The sequence below is a fragment of the Gracilinanus agilis genome, chromosome 1, assembly GCF_016433145.1.
Source record: "Gracilinanus agilis isolate LMUSP501 chromosome 1, AgileGrace, whole genome shotgun sequence".
Classification (NCBI taxonomy): domain Eukaryota; kingdom Metazoa; phylum Chordata; class Mammalia; order Didelphimorphia; family Didelphidae; genus Gracilinanus; species Gracilinanus agilis.
In genome coordinates this window covers 694,848,659-694,869,406 of record NC_058130.1, presented here as the reverse complement: position 1 = coordinate 694,869,406, position 20,748 = coordinate 694,848,659, and the positions used below count along the sequence as shown (strand labels likewise).

At 36.6% G+C, this 20,748-nt stretch overlaps 1 protein-coding gene across 1 annotated transcript in view; it reads left to right on the top strand.

Annotated features, from left to right (window-relative positions):
* TRAPPC9 (trafficking protein particle complex subunit 9) overlaps positions 1-20,748 on the top strand; it is a 1,005,189-nt gene that overhangs the window by 47,954 nt on the left and 936,487 nt on the right. The gene's annotated exons all lie outside the window — the stretch shown is intronic.

Below are 20,748 nucleotides of genomic sequence, written 5' to 3'. Positions count from 1 at the left end.
TGCCTAACATCCTCCAGTGGTAGTGATTCCCAATGTGGACAACTTTGCCTGAAATAATTTTGTATCGGGATTGAGGTTCCCTTTACAAATTATCTCCTTATATGATCAATTGTATCCTGGGCATGTGTGTCTCTAAGTTCTAGAATTGTTTCTGCAGCTTCAATAACTCTATCTAAAAAACTTCTTGGGTATTCTTCTTCCCCTTGCCTCAGTTTTTCAAATTTCTGCCAGGCATTTGGTTTTTTTGCAAATGATCTCATTGCTTCAATAAGATCAGCCCTGCATCTTAGCAAGTATCTCATGTTAGCATGTTGAGTGAAATCCAGGTCCTGATGCACCAGTGGCCATGACTCTAAATTGGGATTCGTCCTAGTTTCATTGAGGAATTTTTCCTTTTCTGAGGGAGAGTAAAATTCCCCCAAAAGAAATTCGACATCATCGAAACTAGGGTTGAAAAGAGTGAACACCCGTTTTAATTCTTTTAGGCTCTTGTAAGATTTTTCATAGAACTTGGGAAAACGCCTTTTCAAAACTTTCATGTCACTAGGAGTGAATGCCTTGTATGTTTTGACATGCACCACCCCCTCTCCAGGCTGCACAATAGTCCTGTCCACTATTGGAAGCACAGAGACCACTGCATTTTGAATAGGTTGCTCTTTCTCAGTTTCCTTTTGCCCCCAAAATTCAGATTCCACTATTTCTAGCTGTAATATCGTGTGCTTATCAAGTTCTTTGCCTTCACGGATTTGTTTTAACACCTGGAACAGTAGTTTGATGTTCTCTACTAGTTCCTTGCATTCATTATTGGGTTTTGGAGAAGATGCCTTGTAATAATTGAACAGATGAGTCAGAACCGCTTTTGAGATTGTCATAAAGTGCCATAGAGACAGAATAATTGCTACAGCCGTGGGTATGAAGCATATACACTCAGCTAATGTAAAGGCAAACCATTTATAATAATCATAAATTTCAATCAATTGCTGTATTAAATTTGGTACCTTTATCAGCCAGAATGTATATAGTCCCTGCATAAAAGACCAAATCAGTAAGTAAGACTGCCTAACACGAAAGTTATTCTTGCAAAATTCATTTTCTTTTGATTCAGAAGATTGTAGGTTTTGTTTGACTGTGCTCGCCAGATGTAATGGGTGAATTTGGGAAAGGCGTTAGGTTAAAGGTGATCTCTTTTTTATCTTCTTGCTAGAGGAATGACTATAGGAAATGAATTCTTCAGTGATTTTTTTCTTGTTTAATTCCAAAATGTCTTCCAGAATGATTATAAATGATACAAAATGCAAATAATACATAGCAATGTATTAATGAGTCTATTTGGTTTACGATATTTAATTTCTAGAATTCAAAATTTGATGTCACTTCAAAATGTGATTTGACTAATCAAATGAGAATAGGGACTCATTTTATTGAAAATTTCTATAGTAGATTGATTATCGTGTTTACTTCTGAATCAAAAGAAACTAAGCCCCTTTATAAATTATAAAAAGTAAAGAGGTTAGTGGTTTGCCCAATATCAAAACTAGAAGTATTCTCTTTGGTGGAGTACTAGGGAGGACAAACAAAATAAAGCCTATCAGATATTTAGACTCCAAAATAAAATATCTTGATTATTTGCAAGATAATGTTTTAAGTTTGTTTCTGCTATTAGAAAGTTAGGTATATTATAAAGAGCTTGGGATTTGGCTTTAGAAAACTTTGGCTCATCCTAGTTGCAGCATTTAATTCAGTTACCATTTAATAGGGTATTAAAGTATTAAAATTTACATGAGCTCCCAAAATCATCTGTTCAAATACAGGCCAAGGTAGACATGGTCAATATGAAGAACACTGGGAGGTTTTAGGAACTGCAACGGTGAGATGGGTCAACACTGTGAAGAGTGGTAGTCAAAAAAGCTAATTTGATTTTAATCTTAGCTTCACTAGTGTCCAGGATAAGGGAGGCATTGTATTCTGCTCTATTCAGGCCTCATGGAATAGTACATTCATTTTTGGGTACTGGTTTCAGAAAGGACATTGGTGAGCTGGAGCACACTGAGAAAAGAATAGGATGGTAAAGAAAATAGAAACTTACCCCATTGAAGGGGGTACTGTATCCCATGGTGGAAGGAATTGGGATGTTTAGTTTAAAGAAGAAAAGACTTTGAAAGAACATGCTGAATGTATAAAAATATTTGGAAAAAGATTAGATTTGCTTTCCCTGAATGTAGAGGGCAGAAACAAAAGCAGTTTGTTAAAGTTGCAGAGAGGCAGGTTTTTTGAATGAACAAGAGCTTCCTGACAATTAATATTGTCTAAAATTAGGATGGTCTACTTTAGTAATAGTATCTTTTCTCTCATTTACGTAGTTTTTTAAACATTTAACTAATGAGTTTCCCAGTACTAGAGGTCTTCAAATAGAGCATGGATTGTTTGGGATGTTGTTGAATGGATTTCTGCTCAGGTGGTGGTTGGACTTGAAGACCTCAGAAATCTCCTCTAATTCTGACCTGTGATTCTATAATCTTTCCAGCCCTCCATGGGTGAAATTGAATTTTCCAGTCACTTTAGTGATTAGCAACAATGATTTATTAAATGTTTAGTGTGTTCAAGGCATTATGCTAAGCTCAGGGGATCCAAAAAATGGAAAAAAACAGCCCCTACTATTGAGGAGTGACCTATTCAGGGTGACCACATCTATAAATCAGAACATATATGATAAATACAGAGAAGATGGAAGTTAACTTTAGAGGGAGGAAACCAGCAATTGGGATGACCAGGAAATACCTTCTGGAGGAGATGGCACTTGAACTAAATTCTGAGGGAAGCCAAGGATTCTGATAGGCAGAGTTTGGGAAGTGAGAGCATTCTAAGAGTAATGGTGAGTGTAATGACCCAGAAGGCAAGAGATAGAGTGTCCTTTGTGAGGAACATTAAGTAGGCCAGTGTGGTTGGAATGTAGAATATGTGGAGAGGAGGAGAATATAAAATTGGGAAAGTAGGAATGGGCCAGATTGTGAAGAGCTTTAAATATCAAAATATACACGATTCCTGAGATAATAGGGAGCCACTGGAGTTTATTACATAGCGGCATGACATAGATCTATATTTTAAGAAAATCACTTTAGCATCTGTGTATGGATTGGAATGGGATAAGCCTTGAGCCTGGAAGACCAGTCAGAAGGTCATTGCAATAGTCCAAGTGAGAGGTAATAAGGACCAAACTAGAATATGTTTTTGTGAGTGTAATAAAGGAGAATTATGTGAGAGATGTAGAGAGGAAATGACAAGATTTGGCAACTAGTTAAATATGCAGGGTGAGTGACTGAGAGGAGTGGGAGATGGTGTTGGGTTGTGACCATGGGTAACTGGAAGGTCTAGTGCCATCACAGCCCTACCTGGGCAAGTTCAGAAGAGAGAAGAAGAGACAGTCATGGAATTGAAGATGTAGTTGCTTGTAGTGAATATTTCAACTTATTTTGAACATTAGCTAAGCTGTAATGTTGGGCCATGAGCTTTAAGTTAATTGGCTGTGTTTGTTTACTGTGTTCGGAGGCCTTTAAATGAAGGTTAACACACCAGTTTTCATATTATTACTTTGCAGGAGTTAAAAGAATATTCTCATATCCAGTTTAGAGGTAGTATTTGGGAGGTGTCCTAAGTTTTTACAGGAATAATGTCACAAAGGCAAAATTATTAGTATTTCTTTGGCAGACGAGTATTGTGAAAACAGAAGCAGAGAAGAGTAAAATATAGTGTTCACACATTGTTGATGGATCTGATACTACCTTTTCCTGCTGATTTTATTACTCTTAATGTAATTAAATGATTTTTATCTTTTTATAATCATTTGCTTTTCAAAATAATTTACTTAAGTATTGAATCAAGCATTTTTTTGTCCACCTGAAAGTACTAACTTCAGGTGTAGAAAGCAGCTTGAGCTGGGTTTGTCTGGTCAGGGTCAAACAATCTGAGTCAGTGAAATGTCAGTAGAAGTATCAGTAGAATGCATGATTATTGCTGTGTCTAAATGAAACCATACAAATATGATTGCATTTTCCAAGTGAGTCACACACCCTTATATTCTTAAATTATAGGTACAGTTATTAGAATTTGGTAAATGGATCCAAGTATGGGAAAGCATGTTTGGTTTAGCCAGTGTTGATATTCTGGTTTTAATAATACATCCTTGTTCTCTGGCTTCCTGTTGCTCTCTTGGTACTGGTGTCCATTTAGTGCTTGTTGAATGATACTAGACAGACTCCCTCTGCAGGTGTTGTTCTCCATTCCTCAAGGATAGTATGTATTGAGTCTTTGGTATGTCTATAAAGTGGGGAGATTTCAAGTTATTTGAAAAGGCAAGTTTCCAGGAACAGAGGGCATGATGTTATTTTGTGGCAAATTCTGCCACTAGAAGTAACTATAGCTAGTTTTGTAGGTATGTGGTTTAATAGTATAGAAACTGTTTGGTCTCTTGTTTTCATGTCCTCTATAAGACAGCTGAGAACAAGGTATTTAAACAAAGTGTTTAAATAAAACAAAAGATAATGTGATAGATTTTTCTACTAATAGCAAGCAATGCAGTGATTCAGGACAACTCTGAGGGACTTATGAGAAAGAATGCTATCCACATCGAGAGAGAGAATTGTGGGAACAGAAGAAAAACATGATTGATCACTTATTTATATGGGTATAGGATTTGGGGTTTTGGTTTTAAAAGATTACTCTATTACAAAAATGAATAATATGGAAATAGGTTTTGAGTTATAATATGTATATAACACAGTGGAATTGCTTTCCAGCTCCAGGAAGGGGGAGGGAAGAGGGGAGGAAGAGAACATGAATCTTGTAACCCTGGAAAAAATTTTAAAAAATAAAATAAAAATTATATTAAAAAAATCAAAAAGCATAAAGTGTATTACTGGGGGGCAAGAGGGATTAGGACATAGGCCCTGCTTTACCTTTTCTAAACCATTAAGGCAGTCATTTTGCCCTGGCAGTTTTGAAAGAGATCTAAATTTGAATTCCTTTTTTTTTTTTTTTTCTCCAAAGAATCAGACCTTTTGCACTGCTTTGGGTTCCCTGTTAGGAAGGATGGTGATCTGAAAAATTGATTCATAGTAATCTGTTAGTCTTCTCAAGATTATTGTTCAATCATACCTATTTTTTTAGTTTCTTTTTTGGCAAGCTCAGTTTTCAATAAATTAATCAATAAACATTCTTTAAACATCTATGTGACCCTCCCTGTGTTAAGTGCTGGGGATAAATGAAGAGATAAAAGATGGGTCCTGCCCTCAAAGAAGTTACAATGTAATTGGGGAGAGAACATGCAAACAAATATATATGAAGCAAGCAATAACAGAGAGAAGGCGTTGGCATTAAAAGGGATTGGAGAAGGCTTCCTGTAGAAGATAGGATTTAAGTTGGGACTTAAAAGCACTTGTGGTGAGTGGAGGAGAGAGAGCATTCCAGGCACAGCGAACAACCCAGAGAGAAGACCTGGGACTAAGAGCTAGAGTATCTTGTTCATGGAATAGCCAGGAGACCGGTGTTAGTGGGTCAAAGAGTACACTCCAGGCAGAAAGGTATAAGAAGTATAGAACTAGCTTAGAAGTTTGAGAGTATGGAGTATGTTGCTATACTTTCTTCGTAGTTAACTATATAACAAAATATTAAATACTTGAAACATGAAAAAAATGCACCTGTCACCCTTTGCCTCCAAGTCATTTAGCTTCTAAGTTCTACAAGGATATTCTTTAGTTAAGGCACTCAGTTAACAAGTATTAAGTAGATACTGTGCTTAGCACTGAGGATACAAGGAAAAGGCAGTGGGCCTTGCCTAAAAGGAATTCATAATCCAATGTGAGAAACAACATGTACACAACTAAATAGACTTTTTTTCCCCCCAAAATAATGTAGTTGCTCTTTGACTGGTTTTCTGTACCCAGTATATATAAGGTGAATTGCATAGAAGCCCAAGAGGAGACACACCAGGGAAGAGGTGGGCTTAGGCAGACTAATAAAAAAGAGAACCACATTCAGACAACACTCAGAAATGGGACTGAGGCAGTGGGCTGGACTGGGCTGGGTCCAAAGCGCCCAGAGAGGAGGCAAGGAAGGGCCCTTCTCTCCTTCAAGGCCTCCCAAGACCCTCTGCATAGGTTGTTCAACAAATAAGATTAAAAATAATTAACAAAACTTGAGATGTTTATTCAGGATGAATTAGAGAGACTCTGATACAATGGAATAGCAGTAAGGAGTTGGGGGCAGAAAAATCTTGCAGAAGACAAGATTTTAGCTGAGCCTTGAAGAAAGTCAGAGATAAAAGAGAGAGAGAGAGAGACAGAGATAGACAGAGAGAGACAGAGACACACACACACAGAGTGTAAGTGTGTGTGTGTGTGTGTGTGTGTGTGTGAGAGAGAGAGAGAGAGAGAGACAGAGACAGAGACAGAGATAGAGACAGAGATAGAGATAGAAAGACAGAGAATGAGAATATTATAGGGGAATTATTAATGAGAATGCCAGAAATTGGAATAGAGTGTCTTGTTTGAGGAACTCCAAAAAAAGCCAGGATCATTTGGGGATAGAATATGTGGAGAGGTGTAAGGTATAAACAAACAACCAAACAAATCCTCCAAACTGGAAAAGTAGAAAGGGCCAGGTTATGAAGGGTTTTGAAGGCAAAAAAGGAGAAATTTATATTTGATCTTGGAGGTGATTGGTAACTCTTCGGGTTTATTCAGTAGGTGGAGGTTATGTGGTGAGAGACCTTCCCTTTAGAAAGATCACTGGTGGCTGAGTGGAGGATGGACTGGAGCAGGGGAGAGACAAGGCAGGTAGACTAAGTAGCAGGCTATTTCAGTAGTGCCAGTATGAAGTGATAAGACCTTCATTAGGGTAGTGATAATGTCAGAGGTAAGAATATGAGAGATGTCAAGCTACAATCGACAAGACTTGGCAACAAAAATGCAGAGAAAGTGCCAATCTGAATAGGCAGAGGGAGGTTCCTCATTAAGAAGTTTTCCAGTTCTGTGAAATTATAGGGCCAGTCCCTAACCCTATCCCCTACCCTCTATCTTAGAAGACAGAAATATGTAGTATATTTTAGAACATTTTCTATATGCTAAATTAAAAGGGTGTTATAAAATAAAGAAGTGTAGATGGATAGAGAGGGAGGCAGGACTAAACTGAATACTACCACTGGTAATTGTGTGACTGCAGTGGAGTCCAGATAGGTGGATAGGGCAAGATCAACTGAGGCTTGCCCTAGCTAGATGATGTGACACCTCCCTCCTTATATCAGTGCCCAGGCAGGATCCTTCAGGTCAATGGATGGTATCCCTTCAGGTCCCACCTGGGTTGATTGATATTGGATATTGGGCTCTATCAGCTTTGGTAACGGTTTATCTGACTGCGTATCTCCCTTCCCAGAGAAGCTATGAAATAACCACTCCAGGAAGGTACTTGAAAGGCTTTATCTATAATTGGCAAAGATGGGGTATTGGGGATGGATAGAGGAATTGGGAAACCCTAACTAATTTGGTAATGATAAACCCTCAGAGCTGTAGGCAGGTAATTGCTTCAGGATAGTTAGCTTCTCTGGCTCAGCCTGGCCACAGCAAAACCAGAGTAGGCAAGCTGCTGCTTGATGTCTTTCAGCTTCTTCTTCTTTCTGCTAGATGTTATACCTAAACAGCCTTCAGGTATACCACCCCTTCCACCCACTTCTTCTTCTCCTGCCCATTTCCCAGATCCCTCCTGGGCCCTGGGAAACCTAGATATCTACAGATGATTTGGTTTCCTAATATCTAGGGGCAGTAGAATCAGAAGAGTGATGGTCTGGGTACAGGTTGACAGTGCTAGTAAGGTACAAGACAGGAGGATCTTGCAAGGTTGAGCTCAGCAAGTCACCAATCCCCAAAGACCAGGATCCACAGATCTCAAGTCCAAGGGAAGGAAAAGAACCAAAAGCCAGGGCTGCCAGGGTATTTATACCCCCCTGGGCCAACCGATCTCTCCCCTGTCCTCTCGGCCCCTGGGAACATTCCAAGATCCAGTGGACCTCACCTGTCAATCAAGGATGAGACTCTGCTCCCAGAGTTTCAATATAACAAGGATAAGCATTAATTGCCTAGAAAGTTCATTTCTTAATAATGCTGGAGACTGAGGAGATAATCTACTTCCTTGAAAAACTTTAAAGTTTTATACAAGCTGTCCCAAAATTCTTAGTTCAGCTTTAAAATCCATTAAAGATTTTTGGTACACTGTATAAATGTTAGCAGCTCCTATTTTTATGCTAAAAATAAAACTTGCACTTGCTAAATTCTTAATTAATATAAACATTTTCCCCTATGGTATGTTATTTCATTATAATTGGATTCTTCCTGTAATCCTTTAAGCTAAGTAGTACAAGTGTTATCTCTGTTTCAGAGAGAAAGAAACTGAGGCTCCAAAGTAGGGACTTAGCTTAGGATTGTGAGACATGGGACTTGAACTCATGTATCCTAACTCCAAGACACAATACTTTTTCATTACACAAGGCTTCTAAACCTTTTTAAAAAATTTTAAATTTTTAAATAGAATACTTAAAGAAAAGAAAGAAAAACTAACCGAATTTCTGGCAGTATGGTAGAGATATATTATGGCAGATGCACCTTCTCTGTGGGCTGTTCAGATCATTACCCTAAGTGACTTGCTATGCTTGTCTGATCTTAGAGGGTGGCCTTACTTAAGGACTAGAATTGCCTTTTGGAATTAGCATCAAAACTCTTGGCATGCTGTGAAGTTGTTTTCATGTGTGGGTGTATAACTACATTTATTGTATAAAAATAATATGTTTCCATTTGCAATATGTGGGCTAGTTTTCTGATGCTAGTTTTCAGATGTTTCTTCACTTATGTTTAGTCAACACTAGATGTCAGTAGTGAAATACTATAAGAGAATATCTTTGGGTTTTGATACTGTATTTGACTGTGAAACCAAAATCAAACTTAACAGTGGTTTCAGTTTTCCCCAAGAAAGATTCTTTTTTCTAGCTGGCTTATTTTACTGTATGCTTGCCAGATAAACAGGCAGGAAAATAATGAGTTCTGATGGGATTCAAATAAGAAAAATGAAAGGGGGAAGTGATTTTTCTGAAATAGAACATGCTTTTGATTCTTGATCTGCTCCTTTGTAAAAATGAATCCTTTTATTCGAGAGCAAAATTTTGACTTTTTTATTCCAGTGATGACTTGATTAATAGACTAAAAATTTGGACATGAAATGTAGTATGATTAAGCATTATAGGTTTCCTTACTTTAGGTCTTTGCATGCAAAAATTCAAACTTAGAAAATGATAGTAACATCTTAATTTACTTGTGTTTCAAAATTATTCTTCACTTTATGGAAAAATTCACTGCAGGTGCTTTTTAAATAACAGGCCTCTCTTAGAACCCTGAAAACATTTAATAGATTCATGGAATTTTAGTGTATAAATAGTGTCTTTTATGCCACTTCTTGTAGATAAGTCATTGTTGATAACATGCCACACTCATATACACCTGTTATATATATTTCTATTGTCCCTTGGGTTTTTTGTAATTTTAATTCTTTTGAGAATTAATTGTGGTAACCTGTGATTCACAAATAGCTGGAATCACCAGAAGCATGTTAGGGATTAAGGGATAAGTACTTTGGAGTCATTAAAAGCTCTATATACTTCTCCAAATATGATTCATTCTCATTTCCTCTGATCAGTTCTGGGCCCAATTTATAGTATTATTTGTCTAAGAACAAATATATTGATGGAATAATTTGCTAAGCTTCCTTTACAGTTACATCTTATAGTCTATGTGTTTTTCACCTTTGAGATGGACAATTATCTTGGATAAATATAAATATCACTGTTATTGATGTCAGTTATTAGCAGGTTGATGAACAATGCAATGGTATTTGTCATAGAAAATTGTTTTAATATTCCTATTGGAGGCTTTGTCTGGGGAGGGACATCAAATGTTCATTTTATTTTGGCCAAGTCAAATGCTTTTAAAAAAATAAGTAAATATTAAGTATAATGGAATTCTTTATTTTCTGTGCCCATCTGTATTTGTGTGATTGTAAAGATATGCTTCACTGTAGAAAGTCAGCTGTGCAGATATGCATTTTCCTTTTTCAGATTTTCAACAAGAGTATGTTTTACTTGTGGAGTCCAGTTTCATATAACTGTAACAGTAGACTCTTGATAAATGCTTGTTAAATGAATTTTGTAGCAATGAAAATGCATCAATTAGGGTTTTTTTAGGTTGCCTTTGGTGATGGTGGGGATAAAAGGCTGATATTTCTGCTCTTTGGAATCTTTTCTATTTTGAGATATCTTGAGAATCAGTGCATGAGTGCCTTATAATACTGTTTAGTCTATTGAATAGATTTATTTTGCATGTATTTGATCAGATACAGTATTTCTTCCTATATATGTTATCTTTAGTAAATCAAGCAGTGAGTCTAAATATATAATGGTCAATATTGAGAAATGATGTAAAAGTTATTATGTAAAGGTTACTTACTACTGGCAAAATAGGTGGGCTGAGTATGTACTGAGAATGAGAATCAACAGGTGTGGTGGTGCATGCCTGTAATCCCAGCTCCTAAGGAGGCCAAGGATGGCAGATCTCTTGCGTTCAGGAGTTCTGAGCTTCAATGGAGTAAGCAGATCAGGTGTCTGTGCTAATTCCAGCATCAATATGGTGAGTCTCCTGAAGTGGGGTAATCAGGCTGCCTAAAGAGGGAGAAGCCCTGACCAGGTTGGAAATGGGAGAGGTCAAAGCTTTTATTCAACTCAGGAGTGGGTTTGGGCCTGTGTACAGTCCCCACGCCTCCAGAGAGAGAATGAGACCCAACAAAGGGACATCCGTACCACTTAAGATACTAAAAGAATAAGATGAAGGCCCCTACTGCATTAGTTAGAACCAGTATGGAGGTTTTTTTTTAATTTTTTTATTTTTTATGGGAGAACATAGATGAGAATTGCACAGAAAGAGGTATGGAGGGTTTATGATATGCATTGGTGGAGGGAATCTTCAAAGTAGAAGAAATGACAGATTATCTAGTCTAACTAAAGACTATAATATGAGTTTTCTCACAATGTCCTTGATAAATGGTCTTCATAGCTCTGCCAAAAGGCATTCAGTAATGGTGAACTCACAACCATTAAATACAGGAAAATATTGTTTGAGTAAAGGGTGTTTATTTGCAAAAATGTTTACCACCTTTACTTTGGTAGTAATTAGGCATAATTCAATTAGGAGTAGAGGATCCAGGTAATTTGGGACAGTAATTTAATATTCCTCTACACTGCAGGAATTTATAAGAGCACTGGATTGAGAGTAAGAAGACCTGGGCTTTGATTCAGGTTCTACTAGTGCTGTGGGATCTCGATTCCATCACTTGTCTCTCTCTCTCTGTCTATTTTTTCATCTGGGGAAAAAAGAGATTAGAATTGATGATTTCTTAGTTCTCTTCCTTTTTTCTCAAAAACTTCTATAAATAAAACATTCTATGAAAAACTTCCATAAATTTAAAAAAAATACAGCGTTGTCTTAAAGATAGAAAGTTTCTTAAGGTGGTTAACAGAATCACTTGATATTTTTGTGACTTTTAGGGGAAAATATACCCGGTGCCTTGCAGTTTGGTTCTCATAAAAGAGGCAACTTTAGGAGGCAGTGAAGCTCTTGCCTAGAGAGAGGGAGAAAGAGAGAGAACAAAGAAACTGCTGGCTGAGTAAGAAAGCTAGGGATAGGGACATGACTTCTTGCTGGGGAATAGAAGTTTAGAGGGAAGCAGTTACAGAAAGGACTTTCCCTTTCTAAAAAAAAAAAAATCAAAGCTACTGGCAGCTTATAGATAAGCAAACGTGGAGGGACTTTAATGTCAGCCTAGTCTTTGAAGACAAGTTAGAAAGAGCCAGGCACAAGCCCCAGGAGGGTTTTGACACAAAATTAAGTAGGTAAATGAAAGGAGCCTAGTCTTCCTTTTGCAGCTGAGTACAGGGATAAGAGGAAAATGTCTAGAATTAAAGGAAAAGTTAAGAATTGGTAAATAAGATGCAATAGCACATCTTAGGCATTTATGGCTTTAAGTTCATTTTGAAAATGTTATATAATTTGTTATTTATTTGAGCAGATAAAAGTAAGAGATCATTATTTATAAAAAGAACTCATTACATACATCTTCATAAAGATTGTCTTACTGTTCAAATTTTGTACTATAGGCAAGTCACTTAACTCTTCAGGAAATACTTTCAGATCATAAGTTATAGAGGAGTTGCTGATCTGTATTGGTGAAGGGAATTTATAATGCTGAATCTTCCCTATAGTAATGAAATTTAAAATCACATATCTCTTCAAAACAAATAAAATCCCACATTCCTTTGAGAATTAAATTGGTAAAACTCAAGAAATAAAATGATAGTAGAAGTCAGAGGAAAATGGACTAATATATTCTATAAAATTATTTTAGCATCTTATATGGATTTCAGGTTAAACCTGAGTTAACTAGAATCTCTCATTTTCTAAACATTTTTACTAATCAAGATTTACCTCTGTGGCAATCCAGTGAATTATTTTAAACAAATTACATTTTTCACTTTTCAATAGCTGAAACAATTTTGTAATTCCAAGTAAAATACCTCTCAACAATCCAATTTGGAGGTCACTAAGTATAGGTAACAGGCCTAAGTCTGCTTTTGAAAGATAAGTGACAACCAGTGGACTGAATTACTTCCTTTGTTATTAAACAGAATTAGAGATGGGATTTAAATTCATTTGTAGGCTATTTCTAGTATAACTGAATTAAATGAAACATCATAGAATGTATTAAGTATAAGAAACTTTGGAACATAGAATCTTGGAACATAGGATTAGAACTGGAACAGTCTTAGAGAACATATAATTCAATCCTTTCATAGTATAGATAAGAATACTAAGGAAGGTTGACATGATTTGCTTAAGGTCAGAGTGAAAATTATTGATAGAATCAGGAATAGAAACCTAAATCCTCTGATTCTAACTTCAGAATTATTTCTACTATATATTTTAATAATGTTTTATCTTGAGGAAGCTATACTTCCTTGCTTTACTTAAAATTAGTTAATTTTAGTATGTATATGATTAAATGACTAAAGTTCTAAGGAAAATTACAAATACTGGAGGGAATATAAAAAAATAGGTACACTAATGCACATGTCGATGGAATTGTAAACTGCTTTAGCCATTCTAGAGAATAATTTGGAACTCTCCCCGTAGGGCTATAAAACTGTGTATACTCTTTGACCCAGTAAAACTGCTACTAGGCCTTTCCCCAAAGAGATCACAGAAAAAGGAAAAGTCCCTATGTACAAAAGTATTTATAGCATTTTTTTGTGGTAGCAAAGAATTGGAAACTTAAGGAATACCCATCAATAGGGGAATGACTGAACAAGTTGAGGTATATGATTGTAATAGAATGCTATTATGCCATAAGAAATAACAAAGGGGACAGTTTCTGTAAATCCTGGGAAAACTTATATGAGTTGATGCAAAGTGAATTAAACAGAACTAGGAGAAAATTTTACACACAACAATATTTTGATAATCAACCGTGAAATACTTAACAACTTTAATCAATACAATGATCTGTGACAATTCCAATGATTCATGATGAAAAATCACTGTCTTGAGAGAGAACAACTCAGTGCATATATTGAAGCAAAATTTTCACTTTATTTTTCTTGCAACAGGGTTAATGTGGAAATATATTTTATATGGCTTCATATATATATATACATATATGTATATATGTATATATATATATAATGGTTATCACCTTTTTTGCCTTCAAAATGGGTAGAGGAGAGGATGAAGGGAGAGAATTTAGAAGAAAATTTTAAAAACCTCATATTCTGTGAAAAAAGTTTTTTTTAAAGTTGGTTTTCTCTTTTTCTTTGATAGTTTTTCAAGTACATAATATGGCCCAAACTAATACATAGATGTCTGCATCATTAATGCTCACTGAAATGAACCGTGGTTCACATTTTTACATGGTAGAGAAAAGTATAACTAATAGCTAAGATGGTTTCATTTTTGGTTTTGTGTCCCTAGCACTTAGTACCTGGACATATTAGGAGCATAAATAGTGCTTGTAGAATTGAATTAGATACAAAACTTGATATTTACAAAGTTCTTTNATATATATATATATGTATATATATATATAATGGTTATCACCTTTTTTGCCTTCAAAATGGGTAGAGGAGAGGATGAAGGGAGAGAATTTAGAAGAAAATTTTAAAAACCTCATATTCTGTGAAAAAAGTTTTTTTTAAAGTTGGTTTTCTCTTTTTCTTTGATAGTTTTTCAAGTACATAATATGGCCCAAACTAATACATAGATGTCTGCATCATTAATGCTCACTGAAATGAACCGTGGTTCACATTTTTACATGGTAGAGAAAAGTATAACTAATAGCTAAGATGGTTTCATTTTTGGTTTTGTGTCCCTAGCACTTAGTACCTGGACATATTAGGAGCATAAATAGTGCTTGTAGAATTGAATTAGATACAAAACTTGATATTTACAAAGTTCTTTTCTTAGAACAATTCTGTAAGTTAGGTAGTAGTGTTATCCCCATTTTACTGAGACTGTGTTGATGGTCACATTGTTGGTAAATGGCAGAATTGTGATTGAAATTAATTTCTTAATGATTTTGAGGCTAACCTTTTAACCACAACATCGATCCTCCAAGTTTTTCTTCTGTAACTTCTCAATAGTTTTGACCTTGCCTGCCCTTGTAATTTCCCAAATATTATTATCCTTTCCTTTTCTGGAGGTCACTCAAAATGGATACTATCTTGGATTCATCTCCTAGTTTTTTGGAGGTTGAGTTGGGAGAAGAACCTAGGTTTTCTGAGTCCCAGACTAGGATTTTACTATAAAGATTCCAGAGAAGCATGACTAACTTTGAGGCTATGTATAAAGTCTGATTTACAGAATTTGATTGCCTTTAAGAGTGACTGTTTTCTTTATCTTACCTTTCTTCCTACCTTCACAAACTTTTCTCTTGTCTTTTCTCCAAATCAGAGAATTCTACTGTATTCTGAATAGAATTCGAGATCTGGGCTTTAGTTCTACTGTGTTCTTAAATCACTTTGTGACCTCAGACAAGTCACATCCCTACTCTATCTCAGTTTGCTCACCTACAAAATGAGGGGATTGGACCAGATGCCTTCTGATTCCTGAGAACAAAAATGGGAATTGAGGTTATTTGTTCTTGAGGATATTAAAAAAAATTCCAAACTACTTTTTTTTAACTTTATGTTTTTTCTTAAAGAGAATTGTAATTAAAAATCCCAAAACAGTATTTTCCTTTGGATATGGATATATTTTCTCTGTAGAAAATTCTTTTGGGAACATTGGCCTCTGTCTCTGGACTATATTTTATCTCTACTAGCATTTAATATCCTGTATCTCTCCTCAGCTAAAATCCACAAGAAAATGATCTATATTACCTCTGCCCACCCTCTTCTCTTGTCCAAATCCTCTTCATCTTGTTTCTGACCTATCATTTAACTGAAACTTCTCTCTCCTGTGTTCCCTCTTGACTTGAGCAATGGTCACCTTATTGCCAGATTTGATGATCTTTTGTTAACCTTCAGCCTTCATAACTTCTTTGCAGCTTTTGACCCTGTTGATTAAATTCTTCTCTTGGATATTCTTTTCTCTTTAAGTACTCATGATCACTGCCCTTCTCAGTCTTTTATTTTTTAAAACTCTTACCTTCTGTCTTAGAATCAATACTGTGTATTGGTTCCAAGGCAGAAGAGTTCTACAGGTTAGGTAATGGGGGTTAAGTGACTTGCTCAGGATCACATGGCTAGGAAGTGTCTGAGGTCAGATTTGAACCTAGGACCTCCCATCTCTAGGTCTGGCTCTCAATCCACTGAGCCACCCAGCTTCTCCCCCTTCTCAGTCTTATTTGCTGGATCTTCACTTGTGTTTGCTTCTCTGAACAAGATGCCCCAATCCCCAGGATAAACTCATCACTATATTGCTTCATCAGGCCTTGTTGATATACCTCTCTCAGCCTCCTCCTGTCTTCTCATTGAAAGGCTGGAAGGTAGAGCACCAACAGCACCCAATGTTTTCCTTTATAGAGGACTGAAGTAGCACAGTATAGTGGACAATGTGTTGGTGTCATTGACATTTCTATAATGGTTTCTTTATTCAGTCAGTCAGTAAACATTTATTAAGTGCTGATTATATGGAAGGCAGTATGCCAAGTGCTGGGAATACAAAAAGAAGCAAAAGATTACCATGTCCTCATGGAGCTTACAATATAATGGGGAATACAACAAGCAAGAGATATGTACAGACGAACTATATATAAGATAAATAGGAAATAATTAACAGAGAGAAGGTGCTAGAATTGAGAGGAGTTGGGGAAGGCTTCTTGAAGATGAGACTTTAATTGGTACCTATACGAAGTCAAGTAGTTCAGAAGGCAGAGATGGGGAGGAAAGGTATTCCAGGCATAGGGGACAATGCCTGGAGCTTAGAGATGAAGAAATGTCTTGTTTGTGGATCAGCCAGGAGGCCAGATATCACTGGATCAAAGATTATGTGTTGGAGAGTAAGGTGTAAGAAGCCTAGAAAGGTAGGAGGGGGCAAGGTATCGAAGGGCTTTGAATAACCAACAGAAGATTTTGTATTTGATCCAGGAAGCAATAGGAAGCCACTGGAATTAATTGAGTAGGAGGATGACATGTTTGGATCTTGGCTTTTGGAAGGTCACCTTGGTGACTGAATGTAGTGGAGAAGACTGAGGCAGGCTGGCCCACTTGCAGGCTATTATCATAGTTTAGGTGTGATGTTATAAGGACCTGTAGCAGGGTAGGGACAGTGTTAGAGGAGAGAGTCATGTTCAAGAGATGTTGCAAAGTGCAAGACCACAGGACTTGTCAATAGATTGGATATGGCAAATGAGAGATAGGTAAGAGTTGAGGATGCACCTAGTTTGGAAGCCTGAGGGAATGGGAGGATGGAGTAATAATATTAGGGAAGATAGGATGCATGCAGTATGTGTTTAGGGGAAAGATAACAAGATTAATGTCAATTCCAGAGAATTACCTTCTAGAAAATGTATTTTATAAAATGCAGCAAACACCAAATGTTCAATAGCTTTTTGTATGAAGATGAATTAGTGATAATCTTACCAGAAATAAAAAAAAAAACCCTTCATTATATTAGTATTAGTATATGTCAAGGTATTCTTTTTCTTTCGTTCTTTTTTTAACAATCTATCCTTGTAAAATAGGTGGAAGTAATTAAAAAAGAAATTTCTAGACATACTTAAAATCTACTACTCTTCTTTGGGGAAAATATTTGTATTTAATAATATTAGTTAGCATTTATGTAGCACCTACTATGTGCCAGGTACTATACTAAGTGCTTTACAAATATTATCTCATTTGATAATTAAAAGAAACCTGGGAGGTAGGTGGAATAATCTCCACTGTATAAGTAAGGTAACTGAAGCAAGCCGGGGTTGTGACTTGCCCATTTACATAGCCATTAAAATATCCAAAGCCAAATTTGAATTTCCATCTTCCTGACTTCAGACCTAGGGCTCTATACCCTGTATCACCTAGCTGCTTCTGTATTCTGGCAACTCTACCCAAATACCATCTGCTTCAATGTGAGAAATATAACCAGAAATTATAGAAATGCTACTATAGCTTCAGAAATGTTTCCCTGAGATGGAGAGGATGTTAGTTGTATTTTCTGAAGTACCACTTCACATTTTACTGTGTTTAGTGTGACCTGAGAAAATGAGCTTGTTCAGTACCTTGTCAGTGTCTTGTTAGGATACGCTTTGTACATGGATCTAAGGAATCCTTGGATGGAATATATACTCTTTATTTTGCTTTCCCTTCATTGTTGTGATTCTTTGAGTCTTAGAAATGACCTGACCTTTCTCATGCTTCAACAATGGAGGTGATATTAAACTATTCTAATTGTGGAATGAGATATTTGGATAATCCAGTAAGTGGCTCCTGAGGGCATGCTGTTTATACAGCAATGCCTTGCAATTTAACCTGAAAGGAGTTGAGTTGGATGATTTTTTTCTTTTAAAACCCTTACCATTCGTCTTAGAATTAATACTGTGTATTGGTTCCAAGGCAGACGAGTGGTAAGGGCTAGGCAGTGGGGGTTAAGTGACTTGCCCAGGGTCACTTGCCAACTAGGAAGTATCTGAGGTCATATTTGAACCTAGGACCTCCTGTCTCCAGCCCTTTCAATCCACTGTGCCACCCAGCTCCTCCTGGATTGGATGATTTCTAACATGCTTTATGGCCCTAATTCCTAAGAGAGGGGGAAGATGATTTTTTATTAGTAAACTTGTCAATTCAGACTTCTCATTAAGAGGAAGTATTTATGTAAGTCAAGATATAGCTCAACTAAGCTACTTGCCAATTCTTTCTTTGTTCATAAAATATGCCTTATATTGTTGAGTAGAAGTATAAGGTGAGGACTAACATAGGGGGTCTTATTTGGCCTTATAGCTACTTGCTTCAAAAACTGAAATCAAGAAATTCTTTTCAACAAACATTTATTATATATTGTGTACAGAGTAATTTTATGGATGCTGTTGAGAAGTATAAAGCTTAGGGTAAGACTCAGCCTCTGCCCTTATGGATTTTTGCCACCTTCCTCATAAAGTTATTATGAAGATAGTGCTTTGTTGATTATAAAACACTATATATCTGTGGATTTATAAGAGCATATTATAAATATTTATAAAATATGGCAGTTATATGACTTATAAGATATTTTCTGGCTCTAACAGTTTATATATATTTTTGTTGTCTCTGGAACATTTTATGGTTTTGAGTTTTACCAGTTTCCAGTCAATTGGTAAATGTAGGAGGTAGGATTTGAACTGAGGTCTCAATTGACTTTAAGCACAATTATTCTTTTTACTATATTACACTATCTTTCAGGGATGGTGCCTTAAAAAATTTTTTTAAAGGCCAAATAGAATGAAAGTATTATCTGAGAATAATTTATGTATTGTTGTGAGGATTTATTTAGCAATTAATTTAGTAATAGTGTTGGACCTAGCAGTAAGGGCTGGAGGATTCCAAGATGGAATGAAGAAGCAGGAAGTGGGCTTGTGCTCTGAGAGAGACTCCATTAGTGGTGGGACATAACTGTTGCTAACCCTGGGAGATCTCAGAGTCAGGGAAAAACTGCATCCAGATTCCCTGGGATCCTGAGAGGTGAAGGCTTTCAGCAAGTGGACAAGACCTGCAGAGCTGCACCAAGTTGGGAAGTGGTTTGGAATCTGGTGGACAGCATTTCAAACTCACTCTCCCTACCTGGATAGGTATAATCAAACCAAATTTGCACATTGGCCAAGTAAATAAAAACCTTGAATCACCTGGTGGAGTTGGCTCTTGGCATCCTGACCATCCCCGGATTACCATGAGACCCCAATTGCCCTTTAGCTGTGCCGATCAAACGTGGCTGGAACCAGGTTTGAAGGAGCCTTCCCTGTGACTCCAGTACTGCTCCTTTGGGCCCTGCCTGGCTTAGATCAATTAGGATAGAGTAGTTAAGTCATTCCTTGCCCCCTGTGTTTTGCCCTTAGGTTTTAAGTGTAGAAATTCCCTATCCCATCCTTTATTTAGTTACCCTCAATTAAACCTGTATAAACTTTTACCTTGCCGGCTGGTTCCATAGACCCTGGCCTTGGGTGAGCTGGGTGTCCATTGGGCCAACTGCCATTCTTGTGTCTGTTAAAACAGTGAACCTTGGTCTCCCTATCCTGGTTGGTCCTGTCTCTCCTTCAACCCAGTGTGTACCCACAAACCATTTAAGTTATATTTTAACATCCCTTGTGCCTCACTTTTACAGTATGTTATTTCCTACTAATTTCCTACTTATTTTTGTAATTTGTAAGCTCTTCATATTTGGGAATACTATCTTATTCAATTTTTCATGACTGATGCCTAGCACATTGCTTTATGCTTAATAGGTGCTTAATAAAGGTTTTTGGAAGCTGTAATAAGTGAAAGCTTAATTTTAGACTAGAAATGAAATAGTGAATTTCTAATTAGGTTCTCTAGATAATCCATCTTGTGAATAAAATTACTTGTCTTAAGTGATCTTTGAAACACTGCCTTCTTGTAAGCATCTGGGTCTTGGTCTCATACTTCGTGACTCTGCAGCCTCTTGAAAAATTAGAACAAAGAAGTGCTGATTAATATTCCCTAAAAGAACAGCAGGTTGGAAATGAGTTGCGGGATTAGATACTCCTTCAAAACTTCTTCATGAAATTCTTGCTTTGATATTTCATCTGAGATCACTTGATGGATCTCCATGTTTTCATGTGATGAGTGTCCATAAGGACCTAACAATCTAACTTTTCAGATATACTTACTTCATAAGGGAAGCATTATAGTGTGGAAGGAGCATTGGCTTTGGGACTTGAGAGACCTTTGTTCTATTCTTGGTTTACCACTAACCAGCTGTGTAGGCTTGATTCTTAATTTATTCTTCTATCAAATGCTTCTAGAAGTTATCCATTCTGTTGCCTCTACTTTCTCATTACTAATTCACTTCTCAAACCCTTCTTATGCCTATTATGCCTACCTATTACCTTTCATTCTTGTGGGTTATGGTGGTGTATGCCTTTAATCCCTACTACCTGGTAGAAGTTGAATGGATCTCAGTTCTGAGC